Consider the following 10,321-nt stretch of genomic DNA (forward strand, 5'->3'; position numbering starts at 1 on the left):
TTGCAGGATAGCATCACTTTTCATTACTCCATTGTCCATTAAGAACGTTAAGAGGAGGAATAATAGCACTACTAACACCTATTCATGTGAAAGTCAATATCAAGAACTGAATGACTTTTTTATGAATGAAAATGCTAATCCAAGAAATAGTGGTTTACAGGTGTGAAACCCGTACTGCTTTCTAATCATTAGAAAGATTACCGCTGTGGAATCCAAGTTCAGTGATTAATCCAGTGGCGTTTGTTCTTGTTGGTTATTGGGATTGGCCTTGTGCTCTGAATTAGACCATTCCATGCATTTACTATAGTGTCTTTGTATTGAAATAAATTAGTAGGAGTTAAACATGATCATTAATGAACTGTTATTTAGTGGTAGCAGGGGAAGTGTGGGATTGCAGTTTACTTTTCAAGGAGAGAAAGTTTCTAGGTGTATCATCTGTCTGTCAATGAATGCTGATTCAGGAGATCTCACACTTCATTGTGCCCATGGTGTAGTTGCTCCAGCTTGTGTTCAACTCCAAGGCTTCCTGCTGTGAGAAATATCACTTTAAAGAAAGGATGTGTCTCCAGAGCAGCCATAGAAACATACCTACTAAAAGGGAATCATCCCCCCATGTGCAAGTTAGAAAAAATAAATGAAATTACATAGAGAAGTGACATAATGAGTTAAAAGCAACTACTGACAATCTGACTATCCCTGCAAAACTAGAGGATATTGTCCATGCTCACTGGTAGCTGTATAGTTTACAATGGGACGATAAGTGGTGTTGCGATGCAGATGCGTTTTGATATAATGGTCAGAGGAGGAGAAGACACTATTCACTACACCAAACCCAGTGTCAGCAACACTACAGACCCATTTAATGTAGCTTCCCTGCTCACAAGTCTGACATTAGACTCTTCCCTAAATTAAGGACAGTGCAGATTAAGCAGTTAAACAAAAGGCAAATTTGCAGGTAGACTAGAAGCAATTACTGATAACCGACCCCACCATCTGTCTACACTTCCACTCCAATTCTAAAGAGAGTTAGACTGTGAATAAGAAACTGGATCCATCAGAATGTCTTTCATCAGAGCTCAATACTGGGAAACTGATGTAAACAAATAGATATGTGTGTCTAGTTTTGATTGATTGTTGTACATTCAACCTTAAATTCTCTTTATGATTTGCCGAATAATACCAGGTGGAGTTGGATAGTTGTGGTGACTTTTTTGGCCAATTGAGCATCTGGGGGGGGGGGGGGGGGGTGAAGCAGCTGGGTTGCAGTGGAGGAGTGTGGTGGTGTGTAACTGTCATAGTAGTGGAGCAGTATTGCAGTAGAGCCGTCCGGTAGTAGTTCTCTACCTGAGAACAGATGAATGACTGGCAATAGGATTCATGACAACAATAAGCTGAAATTAGCCGGACCAAACAAGGCCGCAGTCTCAGATGAGCTTGCTCACAAAAATGGCACTAACTGCCTTCTAAAATGTCTTCCTCTAAGGTCATGTTTTGGGCCTTCATGATGGACCCTTGGTTTGAAAGATTTAGATGGAAGTAAAGGATATTTTCCAAAAATTAAAAGAAGGAGCACCTCCTGTGTAGTTTCAACATAGTCACACTGAGATGAAAAGCACAGAGAAGTCAAAAGTATACACAGTGCTTCAAGATCAGGAACAAATCTCCAAAAATAAGGTTGTACATCTATGTTTAACTTGGACTCCCTATTACCAGGAGTTGTACTGCTTAGCACGTACCACAATATTTGAACTTACACACAAGTATGAACATGTCTGAAAATGCCATCTTTCACCTTCAGATCCAAAGGAGCACCACAGGCCAAAGATGGAATGGTGATGGTTCGGACAGGAAAGCAGAGAGTTGGATCTGATGACCAGGTGGGGTATCCACAGGATCAGCACTGCTCTCTGTGTCTGGAAAGGTTTTCTCCAAGAGTGCCAGCATTATGCATGCAATGCATTAATATTTTAAAGGCACTCGAGTTTCAGATATTTGCAGCTGTGTGCTTGTTGTGTCGAGAGCGTGGGCCGATCAACCTGAATTCAACAGCATACATTGTTATTTGACCTTGACGGTTTCTGCACACAGTGTTCAGACTAAGGTCGCGGTGCAAGTCTAGGGATGTGAAAAACAGACCGTTCTCATGTGAAGAAAAAGCAAGCAAGCAGTTTTACTTATAATAACAGCTACCTGTAGTGTTGTGTGCAAAAGCAGCAAAGTGGCAAGATGGCGTTAACATCTAAAACGCTTATGCTAACATAGCAATGTGTGCAGGCAAAACCCTGTCTCCACTACAGCTTGTGTTTGTGTTTTTGTTGAGTTATGTGTTTGGCCGTGGCTTTTGTGCAGACATTGGTTCTGGCGTCCCTGTGTTTATGTGATGTTTGTGGATAGCCCCAGGGAGTGTGATTGTTTGTCTGTGTATTGACTGGACATTATTGACACCCTTCTGTGTGTCTGGTGTTGTGTGCTGCAGGTGTGATAGGGGAGTATGTGTGAATATTCCTACTTGTGTTTGACGGTCATGGTGTGTGTCAATGGGCCCTGTGTGTTGTGCTGCTGACATACTCCTGTCAGGTAGTTGGATACATATGTGTAGCTGTTCACTGTTTGACTTCAGGGCCTTCCTTTCATCCCTGTGCCTATACATGGGTTGCCATGCTGTCAACCTGAGTTGTTGCACTGATGTGACTGGTTTGACTTCACTCACTTTGCCAGTCATGTGTGATTTAATGGGCTGAGGGTGTTGTTATATGTTCCTTGTCGTGCATATGATGTACACATGCTTGGTAGTTAGCTCCTTGGCCTTCCATTTGTGGGCACCTCACTTTAGCTTTCCTATATGTTGTACTCCATTGCTGCTGGCATGTGGTCTGTGTATGTGGCTGTGTGTCCGTGTGCGCATATATCTGTGTGACTTGGCAGGCTGTGTGTCCAGTGAAGTGATTATTCATTATCTGTGTGTGTGTTCATTTTCTGCTTGGACTCAGTTTTCTTGCCATGTGTGTGGTGTTGTTGTGGTGTATGAGTTGCCCTGGCCCTGTGCTTCTGTGCTGTGTGTTCCTCTGCAGCCACTCCTCCTGTGGCTGTCTCCCTAGTTGTTTGGTGTGTGGTGCAGGGTGTGGGGTCCCCTGGCTTGTTGTTGTGCATGGTGGAGCACAGAAGGGGCACATGGCAAGTCCCTTCGGGGGGGCATAGTGTGTGGAGGTGTGGCCCTGTGGTCTTTGTGTACTGTCCATGCCTGGCCCTTTCTTCTGCATTGTGCACATGTTTTCCCGCGTCTTCACCACTGCGGTGATGTGACGGGGACATTAGTTCATGATCGCGGTAGATGGGTGACCTGGATGCGGAGGGGTGATTTGGTGGCAGGTAGGACATGTGTGGGTACACTTGTGGATGTGTCCCTGTCCCCACCAGGGTGACTGGTGTGGACAGGAACCCTATATCGGCCCATGAGTTGTGTGCTGTGGTTGTGTGCGGAGTTGTGTTATTGCATACCTGCGGCGTCGTCCACGACGGTCCATGACTTGCTGGTAATGTATCAGGTACAGCACTGGGAAGACGTGCAGAGCTGGATCCATTGCGGTCGGGACCGGGTGGAACGGACCAGGACTCTGGTTTCACGCTCCGTTGTGGTGCTTCCACCTTCTATGGTTGGGTGGTTTCTCCGCTGCGACTGGCTGTTTGGGGTATCCTGATTTGTATGGCGGTCGGGACATCATTCCGCACGGCGGTGAGTCTCCATTGGCTCCCACCGCCGCGGTGGCAGGCGCACTTTGATGGCGGTTTGTGTCGCACCGCGGTGGTCGGGAAATGGGCTATGTTTGGCCTTACCAATATGGCGGGCATGAGGACCGCTGCTGGTGTGCGGAAAAAAGCATTTTCCGCCACCACCGGCAACACGGTGATGCCTCCGCCCGCCATACTAATGGACCCCTAAGTGAGGTCACGCCAGTCGAGATTTCACTTAAAATGTGTGATAAAAAATGCTATTCTTTGAGTGAGGGAAAGTCTATAATTTCTTTTAGTGGAGCAGACATGAGTTTATTTGAGAGCTTTTCTAATATCGCTGCTTGTAACATTTGTGGTAACATTTTTGTTTTGATAATGCTTTGTTGGGAGAAGTACGAGCTGAGATTGTAAAAGAGGGGTAGGCGCTGCTAGGAGTTGAATGACATCACAGACTGTCACACTGTGATTGGTTGGTTGGTGTGAAGCCATGTTGGGATAGGTTGACAACGTCATAGAGAGTCATGCTGATATTGGTTGTTGAAACAAAAACAAGAATGTATTTCCCCAAATTGCCGAGATAAATATTTGCATAATATCTTTGAAACATTAATTTCGAACAATGAAAATTCTGAAGAGCAGAAAGTTGTTAATACAGGGAGATGTGACTGGGCCCTCTAGAGAAGCAGTACTGATACCACCTGAGGTTATGCCTGCCTTGTATATGACACGAGAGAGGGTGTCATACATGTACATGGTTATAGAATAGAGAATGGGAACATGTTGCTATCAGAAAGAAAACCAGAAATATAAGGGGAGGTACAAGAACACCTTAAATCGGTATGTTGAGGTTAGATGGGATGTACAACAGAAGGCTTGTAGAATAGACATTGCAGAAGGAACACAAAAGTATCCAGTATTAGTTGCAGAGAAGGGTGAAGGAGAGAAATGTAAGAAGATAAAACATCTGGAGGACTCTCAGACATTGGCATTGACGGATGAGAATGAGAATGAAATAAATTATGAATTTTTAAATGAGTTTTTGTTAAACAGTTCCCCACCATACAATGAGGATCAACCTCAAAGCATGCCAAATTCCTTTACTGGAATTTTACCATATGCACCTAGAATGCCCATAAATTCCAATTCACACAATCCTTTCTTAGCAGCAGTAGAGAGGTAGAGTCTAACAATACCATGACACAAAATACTCCGGATGCTTTTTCAATTCCAGTGACGATAGGACCTGTAGTTCTACTCTATCAATTAGGCAATAAAGGTCAACAGGTACATTCATTGACCATCCCCACTGGGATGGGAGGAACAAGTACTGTCCCTAGGACACCGAGTTTTGAACAATTAAACCCAACACCAATAATTTCAACTTCTGATACTTCCCTTTGAGGAATTGGAGTAGGATCCAGTGTAGATTCAGTTCATCCGAATGTCTTAAACAACCAAATGAGACCTGCTACATTTTTAGATTTAGCTGAAATACACAAACCCCTAGTAGAGGAACTCAAGCTATGACAGGGAGAACTTTACATTTAGGTACACGAGATCCTTAATTACCTACTACCACATATTTGGAAGGAGCAAGTGGAGGGTCACAAGGAGACATTTAAGAAATAAAGATGGGCCCTACACTATAAGAAATTGATTATTGAATTAGAGAGATAGCTCCATCTGCACTTGATAAAAGTACATATGCTTCAGGAACTGCTGTTCAGAGAACTTCAAATGAAAAGTCACTCGATGTAGCTAAAACTTAAGGTGGAATTGGAAGATATGATCCTGTCTTTTTGCCACGGCATTATCACACCATTGCGGATTACCCAATAACCAGATTGGCTTGACAGATCTGAGGTGATGTCAAGGTGTGTCACCCAAGACCTGTACCAGTATAATGGCGCATTTTAGGAAGAACAAGGGTCTAGGAGATTTTTGGAGCTTCTGTGGGCTAGTTGCACTATTGGTTCCTGAGACTTTGGTAACTTTGACTCATTACTGCTGACAGGGCCTTGATTGCAGATTGAACCTTTTCGGATGAAGGGTTCAGGGCATGATGCTGTGAGTCTTATTGCTACAACCATGAACTGAGACAGATGACTTTCTTGACAAATTGGACAGGCTACGTGGAACCTTGATGAACTCTCCTGAGATTCTTTACACAGGCTCTTCCTGGCTACCTATGCCTATTGATGTATATATGTATGTGTTCAGAATCTGCCTCGGCTGAGGAAGATTTCCCATCTTATTCTTCCTGCATCTCAGAGGCTTGGTATATTTCATTGAATCCTCTACTAATTGAACCAGAGAATTGTATGCCATTGTTATCTAATGGAAATGTTCTTTAACTATTAGATTGAATAACTAAAACGTTAATTTTAACCTGAATCTGCTGTTCTGTCTCATCATTCCTTGAGAGTGAACATTAATTGGGTTATCTGTGTATTGGGAAAATGTAATCTATGAGATGTGGAAATTTGTTTTAAATACTGTTATCCTATTCCTAGTTCTCATTGGGTAACTTTCCATTTCCCGAATATCCAACTCCTTTCAGTACAGAGCAAGATCCATCGGAGGACCAATTGAATATTGAGTAGCATAAGATGACTGGAAATTCAATAAGGGCCCAGACAACACTACAGTAATCTCCCCCCTACCACCACCCACTTCCTCCTCCCATAGTTGATGCTTTTGTATATCTTAATAACGTTTTCTTCTAGGGCAGTGGTATAGATGAGCCCCATGATTTAATTATATTTTATCTAAATTATATCATTAAAATCTGATTTCAGATTATGAGTTTTGACATGAAAGTGATACACCTTAGAAATATCTGTTGGTAGACAAAACCAGTCTTTAGATAAACATTTAAAGGCATACACTATGAGCAAGTAAGGGCCTCCTGCCAGCATCATGTGCGGCATAAATGACCACAAGATGCCTGGCTATATCTAAACATATCCAGCAGGTAACCTTCCATGACCTGAACACAGATGCTCATCAGACAGTATTGCTGGACAATACAGCAAACCTATAGTGTACTAACTATTAATATTTGACCATAAACCTCAAGTTTCCTAGGACCAAGCTGAGTAGCAATACTTTGGTAGCAGTGGTCAAATAATTGCGCATCCGAAGCTACCAATGTTGGGGGTAAAGTGACAAAATGCAACCAATCTGTGATTATCAAATGGTGCTATCGTGGTATCCTACACCCTGCTACCAAAAGGATGTAAGTTGATCATAAACCAGAAAGTTCACATTCCAACAATTGGGAACAGGCCAAAGAGTGCACCTGGATGAGGGGTGCAGTCAACTTTCTAATCCACAAACTATGTCTGGACAACAGATCAGGCTTATCACAACCTTTAGCTCATGTCCTACTTTTGACCATACTGAACACTTTGTTGTTCGTGATTTTATGGTATTTATCACAACCAAAATAATGGTATTTTCTTTAAGACAATTCATCAGTGGGGCATTTGTCTTCACTTTGCAGTTGTATTTCAATTTATACTTTGGACAGTCCAAAATTGACTCTGTCTTCACAAGCTTTCTATATCCAATTGTGTATATAATGTGGAATTCTAGAGACATCATGACTAGTTGTATCGAGCCTTGAAAAGGTAGCGCTTAGACGAAACATATGTTGTTTGCCAGTTGTTTTTGAACTCACAAACAAGATCCATGCAAATGTGTGCGACAACTTACAAATAAACTGCTGAAATGTATGAATGTATTTCATAATAACTTCTTATGAAAATGTATACACTACATGTAACATGTGCTTCGGAATCACCTGTCTGATACCATGTTTGGATAGATCACCCAGTCAGAGTTTTTGCTTTGTGGCACTTGGAGTCCTTTTAATGCCATTATAAAGTGAGGACTAAAGAAAACCCTGGACTGGATGGCCTATCTGCACGTGGCTCTGGGAATCTTGAGCGCTCTTATGTTATATCTCCCTACACCAACCTCATGACAGTCATTTGATAACATGGAATTTGCCTGAACTGAAATGTAGAAATGTAGAGCATGTGGTAGATGGGCTCTAGACAGCAGTCCTCCCAGCTCAGCAAAGAGGTAAATGAAGCACTGTGTCCAAAAAGCAAAAATTCATTACAAATTCGATGTAAGGATAGACATTCATAAACACAGTGGCACTCGAAGCCATATTTTAATAGCAGACCTGCTACTGGTAACTTCCGGGGTGTCAGGATGCATGGCTTTGGAGTTCAGCTGCACAAGGTTGGAGTATCTACGGCAGCGGTTTTTAACTTATGGTCCGAGGATCCCTTCAATCAATCAATCAATCAATCAATCAATCAATCAGTGATCTTATAAAGTGCAACTACTCACCAGTTTCAAGGCTCTGAGTGGGGGGCTGTGGTTTAGTCGAAAAGCTGGGTCTTGAGGTCCTACCTGAATTGCAGAAGTGATGGTGATTGTCTGAGGTGCAGAGACAGGGAGTTCCAGGTATTAGCAGCGACCCTTGGAGTCTGTGATGCCCACTTAGGAGGACTTTGCTTAGAAAATTTAATAATACTCACATATTCATAAGGTGTATATAAATAAAGAAGCACAATGTAAAATTGAACATTTTGAAAGTTCTGTAAATGTGAAGAAATATGAAAGGGTAGGCTTAAAATTATGTTGGTATTCAGATTGATTTGTGGGAGCAGTACAAATGTACCAAACAGAATATACTGTGATGGGTGATCTCAATTGAATTTTTATAAGCCCCAACCTTCCCGTTAAAATGTTGATTTTTAAATATTTGTTTGCGAGTTAAATTAAATATTTCATACTTTGTGTATTTGTTTGATGTATGCTTGTTTATCGTTTTGCTGTTCCAATCATCAAAATGGCTTAGGCTTGGGTCTCTTGATTCCAATAATGACTCAGTGGGGGGTCCCTGGATTCCAAAAAATGAATACCTGGGGGTCCACAAAAAGTCAAAAGATTAAGAACTACTGATCTTGGGCATTTCATCTCAAAAGACCACACATTTTATCTGTGTTATTCACAAATCACAATAAAAAGGTGTTACTCTGGACTACGCTACAGGAAGACCTAAAACTCAACCGGTTTGTTCACTTCATAAGCTTCCTCATGATAGCATACAAAAGACTATGGATTTGAAAACGACACATCCCACAATTTGCAATGTTGGCTGTGAGGCCTGCTGAAGTCTGCTGTGAGGCTTGTAAGCTAAATATGTTTTTTGAAACCCTCCATGTGCTGTTATCACTCAGGTAAAAAACACATTCAGAAATATGTTGCGTTCGGATACTGGAGACTTATGAAGCTAAACTCGCCCCTTCATTCATTCAGCATTCACGATACAAAGACTTCCCTAACAGAAATACAGTCCACGGACACTTAATACTAACATACCTGCAACTCTAAGCAGTTCCTCGGCTATGCGTATTCAACTTTCAGTTGCACCGTGGTCCTGGAGCGGGAGTTCGTCAGGCTGGGCTGAAGTGATGCGTAAAGCACGCCTGCTGCTAGAGCGCGCAGCGTCACGTGCCGCTTAGATTCACCTCGCAGCCAATGAGGAGCAGTGCTAGGCCCTGTTGGAGTTGTCCACAGGAAGGTCTGCTCGGACTCCCGTGCAACTCAAGCAGTACCTTCTTCCTCTCCATAAATATTGTGACAGCTTGCAATAGGTAATAATAATAACACCTGCTTTTCCAGAATGGTGTACTGTTTGTGACGCAAGGTACGCAAAGGTCTGTTTTTGCTACTGCACTCTTGCCGTACTGCATCGATCGTGTCTGCGTGAAGCACTGGCCAGGCTCCTACACCTAGCTTACTGAAACGATTGGTTGTCTGCAGTTCCTTGCTCTTTTTATAGTGCAGGATTCTATTTTCTTGTCTCTGTATGAGAGGTGATGTGTGGGATGCCAATTGTATGAGAGGTGATGTGTGGGATGCCAATTGTTAACTGCTACATAAAAGCCCGCGCTGCCCCCTTTACCCGTGTCTGCTTATCACAGTGTTTTCTAATCCTTCTAGATGTGTTAAAGGATCTTCTCCCTGGTCTGAAAGGTCAGCTGCTGTTAGCGGTGCACTGGCGGAATACTAATGCAGCCCTTATTCAAATCACCTGCTCCAACACTTATTAAATTGATGGTCTGGTGCGGTAACTTAATTCTATCGTCATCCAGAGGCAGGGCGCAGCTGCACGCAGTTCAGAATTAGATGGCAGTGAGGCAAAGTTCACGCAGTACCCGCGTCTCGGTGTCGCATTCCCCACTAAATTAGCACTCAGAAGCCGTTTATAATTAATTAGCCCAAACCAGGGAAAGCTTGTCCTTTAATAAGCCTTTTTTATTTCCACATTACACAAACAGTGGGAATTGATCTATTAAGTGCCCGGCTATTAATGCTGTTTAATGTCAGCCCAGTTGTTAAATTAAGATGTCTAGATACATGCATCCACTGTTGGGGGCTCAGTGCGGATTGTGCAGTGTTTGCTAAGATTTTAAGTCATGTTCAGCGAATCAATAAGGGCTTCCTTAATTAATTCTAATATGTCTAGTTCACCAAAATGGCTCGAAATTGTTTGCAGTAGTCT

The 10,321-nt window shown here is 42.6% G+C and overlaps 1 long non-coding RNA gene across 1 annotated transcript in view; it reads right to left on the minus strand.

Annotated features, from left to right (window-relative positions):
* The window catches only part of LOC146865637 (uncharacterized), a 160,650-nt gene extending 150,900 nt beyond the window's left edge, over positions 1-9,750 (minus strand). The window contains exon 1 of the long non-coding RNA XR_014976668.1: positions 9,136-9,750. This is a non-coding gene — a long non-coding RNA (uncharacterized LOC146865637). The remainder of the gene's footprint in view (positions 1-9,135) is intronic.
* Between the last annotated feature and the right edge of the window lie 571 nt (positions 9,751-10,321).

The sequence above is a fragment of the Triturus cristatus genome, chromosome 2_1 (assembly GCF_964204655.1).
Source record: "Triturus cristatus chromosome 2_1, aTriCri1.1, whole genome shotgun sequence".
Classification (NCBI taxonomy): domain Eukaryota; kingdom Metazoa; phylum Chordata; class Amphibia; order Caudata; family Salamandridae; genus Triturus; species Triturus cristatus.